This window comes from Chrysochloris asiatica, unplaced genomic scaffold (assembly GCF_000296735.1).
Source record: "Chrysochloris asiatica unplaced genomic scaffold, ChrAsi1.0 scaffold00236, whole genome shotgun sequence".
NCBI lineage: Eukaryota > Metazoa > Chordata > Mammalia > Afrosoricida > Chrysochloridae > Chrysochloris > Chrysochloris asiatica.
The window spans coordinates 1,744,047-1,748,825 of record NW_006408754.1 but is presented as its reverse complement, the minus strand read 5'-3'; positions in this window follow the sequence as shown (position 1 = coordinate 1,748,825).

The window sequence follows — 4,779 nt, the reverse complement described above, 5'->3', positions numbered from 1 at the left end:
TTATTAACTGGTCTTTCTTGTATGCCTCTGGATATTATCTATCACAGACAGCATTGTACTTCATGACTGATGTGTTCTTTAGATGAATGTGACGTCATTCCTCTTCAATTAGTCTTTCCCGGCATAGTAAACTGTGTTTTGTCAAATTCAAAAAGGCCAATACCAGTCCATTTCAGCTCACTAATGCCTAGGATATTGACAGTTATGCATTCAATTTCATTTTTGACAATTTCCAGTTTTCCTAGTTCATACTTTGTACATTTCATGTTCCCATTATTAAGGGATATTTACAGCTGTTTTGAGTTGTCCCCCATTAGCAAATGAAGGTCCTGAGGACTTTACTTCACTTATGTCATTACAGTCAACTCTATTTTGAGGAGGCAGCTCTTTCCCAGTCACGCTTTGAATACCTTCCAACCTGAGGGGCTCATCTTCTGGCACTATATCTGATATTATTCTGGTTCTCTTTATTGTGTTTCAATATTTGGTAATCTCATGCTGACAGTGTTCCACTGCTATCCATAGGTTTTCAGTGAAGTAGTAAATCTCTCCTTCTACCTTGTCTGTCATCTTCTGGAAGTTCAGCTGAAACAAGTCCGCTGTGGGTGACCCTTCTGGTATTTAAAATACCCATGGCATAGCTTCCAGAATCATATCAACACACAAGCCACCATAATATGGCAAACTGACAGATGAGTGGTGGGTTACAACTCATAGCAACACTGTATAAGGTTTCCGAGGAGCAGCTGTTGAGTTTGAACTGCCATCCGTGTGTTTCTCAGTGCAGTGCTGATCCTACAGTGCCTCGTGAGTCCTCTTTGGTGGTGGTGGTTATGTACTGTGATATGGGTTCCTACTCATAGCAACGCTGTTTAGAATTTCTGAGGCTATAAATCTTTATGGTACCAGAAATTCTCATCTTTCTCCCATGGAAACACTGATGTTTTGTATCTGTTGATTTTGAGAATAACAGCTCAATTTGTAACAACTACACTTCCAGAGCATCTTGGAGTCCTCTTCGTTGTTGTTGTAGTTGTTGTTAAGTGCCCATCTAGTTGGTTCTGACCCATAGCAACCCTGTATAGAGTTAGAAATGGCTGGTGAGCTTGAACTGCCAACCTTGCTGTACAAACTAACTTTGCAGTCCAGTACATTAAACCATAGCACCACACCAGGACTCCTATTGGAGTCCTATTTGTTGCTGTTAAGTACCATTGAGTTGGTTTTGACTCATAGCAACCCTATATAATGTTTCCGTGAAGCAGCTGGTAAGCTTGAACCACCAACCTCATGGTTCCAACTAACCTTACAGTCATAGCTTGTAGTTCATAGCTTGTCATGATCCACACACTCAAAAATCATTATCCTGCCACACCACACCAGGAGTCTATGGGAACTAGTATGGCAGATGTGTTTTGCTATCATTCCATGTTTCAAAAGCCTCTGAGTTTACATACTACTGAAATTAGTCAGTAATGGTCTATGTAAGGGCCCCCTCCCCAACCCACCCCAAAAAACAAAAACCTAATATAGTTTATCAGGTTACAATCCAACAAACAATGATTGCTAAACACCATTGGCATATGTTTCCTCACTTGGACTGTGCAGAACATGTCTAGAACCTTGATTTTGACATCTGTATAGGTAACAACCACTACCTTTCTGTGGTTACTTGTGTTGTTTTGATGCTGGAGCCATGCCAACAGTAGTTCAAATACCAGAAAGTTTTTTTTTGCATTGCTGTGCAACCCATACCGAAGGTTGTAGTCTTTGATCTTCCTCAGTAAGTATTTTAAGTCCTCTTTGCTTTCAGCAAGTAAGGTTGTATGATCTGCATGCTGCAGGTTGTTAATGAGTCTTCCTCCACTCCTGATGCCATGTTTTTGTTCATATAATACAGCTTCTTAAATTATTTGCTCAGTCTACAGATTGAATTAGTATGATGAAAGAATACAAATTTTTCCTAACTTTAAACCATTTGGTGTTCTCTTGTTCTTGTTCTGGTTTTTGTATGAGTCCTTCATTAGCACAATTAAAAGTTCCAGAATATTCATTCTCCGTAATGTTGTCCATACCTTGTCATGATCCACACAATCAAAAGTCTCCACATAGCCAATGAAGCACAGGTAAATATCTCTCTGGTATTCTGTTTTCAGCCAAGATCCATCTGATCTCAGCAATGATATCCCTCATTCCACGTTCTCATCTAAATCCAGTTTGAACCTTTGGAAATGCTTCTTTGATGTATGGTTGCAGCTATTTTTGTATTTTCTTTAGCAAAACTTTACTTGCATGCAATATTAATAACACTGATGATGTCAATGTTCCATTGGGTCAGTTCTCTTCGAAATAGGCACAAATATGGATCTCTTCCAGTCTATTGGCCAGGTAGTTGTCATCCAAATTTCTTGGTATAGATGAGTGGCAGCATTAATGGGCTCAAGCATGGCAACAATTGTGAGGTTGGCCCAGGACTGGGCAGTGTTTCGTTCTATTGTTCATAGGGTCGCAATGAGTCTGTACCAACTCTATGGCACCTAACAACAGCAGCAACTATGCATACTTTGTCTTCCTATTCTGAATATGGAATATAAAAGAGGATGAGCAAACTTTTAAAAAAAAATTCATTGAAGTATTTAACAGCTGCTGATGTTTTTTCACCCAGATTTCTAAGAATTAATATTCTAGCATATTCTAACATCCATAGATTTTTATTAAGCTTTAATAAATCTATTTTGTATATGCAAATTTGCTCACAAACTAAATATAGCATGGCACTTAGGCTGCTAATTTCAACTCCTGTTAAAATGATGAATATTTACTTCCAGCAACCTATCATATTTAATAAAAATGGTTTTCTAAGAAATTTTTTAAACCATCTCACTAGTGTCTAGTGAATTAGTGGTCAAATACAAAACCATAAAAATCATCCATTAGAAACTGGAAAACACACAATCCTACATAGAATAAGCTTGATAATCATTTTGACAAGGGTGAAATTGAAGTAAGAGACCTTGCTTAATCCACCGAACCAAATGTAAGAAAGTGTGATAAGGACACAGTCCTTCAGTACTGTACTCAATCAGATACTGATGTCTGTTAGAGGAACAGCTTTACTCCACGTGGTGGTCTCTAGTAAGTTAAACTTTGAATGATCTGGCATCCAGTCTTTAATTTGGTATGAATACACTATCTGAATCTGCTCTTAGGCACAGATGCATTGGCACAAAATTTGTTCTTCAGGCCAGAAATTGGGATTTTTGGTTACATTTGCATAATATGTCATTCCAACAAAGCAATTGAAACTGTGGGGTGAACAAATTTGATAAAATGCAGCAGGTAGAGCAAAAATAATTTAGATATTAGTTGGCATCAGATTCACAAATTTGAGGGGGGGAAAAATTACTTAAGTATGAGATTTTTCTGGAAGAATGTATGCCAAAGTGTTAATCATTGTTATTGCTTTGAGAAAGAATTATGTGACATTTTTTAGTGGCATATTTCTATTATTTTTGTATTTTCAAAATCAAGTATTATTTTAAAATGCCTTATCAATAATCTCTTCATCAGCATCAAATGCCAAGGTCTTTACTTTTAGACCACTGGAAGATAAATTTGGAATTTCTCTCTTTGCGCTTCTTTTAAGCTATCCAAGAGATAACATATTTCCTTCACAATTCTTACCTATATGGCATTCAAGGTGAGATTGAGTTATATGTATAAAATAAAGACTTTTAGTTCCTCTTCGATAAAACAGAATATTCACTAAACTAACAATGCTAGGGGAAAAAATGTTTTCATTAACAGAAATATTTGACCAACACACTGGATGATGTTTCTCACCTGCCATAGGCATTAAAATGTCTCTAACAAAATACCATTGAGATTAATTATAGTCCTTTACTCAGAGCTCTTCAGAGGTGATCTGATTTATAACACTGACTATAACTTGTTTAAAAGTCTCTGTTTGAAAGCTAATTCCATGATAAATTTTAATCATGTGGGTAGACCTAGCTTCCCAGCTATATTAATTATACATTTAAGCTCTACATACAGACGTACACATTACAGTACACCCAGAGCATGTAAAATATTGTCTGAACCAAATTAAAATATGCCAATTTCCTCAGCAGTTATTTGCCTTTGATATAATGTAGTTATTTTAATACAGCCTTTATAAACATTAAATTACACCTGTGATTTCTTAACCATTCTATTTTAGGAAGCACTCTAGACTCTGGCTAAATTTCTAGAATGATTGTTTACTTCTCCAGAATAAAATGTAAATAAACACATTTTTTTAACCAAGATGAATACTTAATAAAAGATTTTTTTTAATTGTTAGCATAGTTTCACATCCTTATCCCAAATTCTACCAGTTGTGTCTTCCCACTCACCCCAATCCCTAATTTTCTTGTTGCCGTTAGGTGCTTTAAATTGGTTCCAACTCATAGCGACTCTGTGTGCTTTACAAAATGAAACATTGCCAGATCTTGTGCCATCACCACAATTGTTGTTGCATGCCACTATCAATTGCTGCTATAACTGAGTACATTGCTCCTGCCATTATACCAATCCATCTCGTTGGCAGTCTTCCTCTTTTACACTGATCCTCCACTTCACCAAGCACACTGTCCTCCGCCAGGGATTGGTCACTCCTGATAATATAGCCAAAGTATGGGAGACCAAGTCTCGCCATCTTTGCTCCTAAGAAACATTTAGGCTCTACTTCTTCCAACACAGTTCTTCTGGCAGGCCATGGCACCTTTATTATTCTTC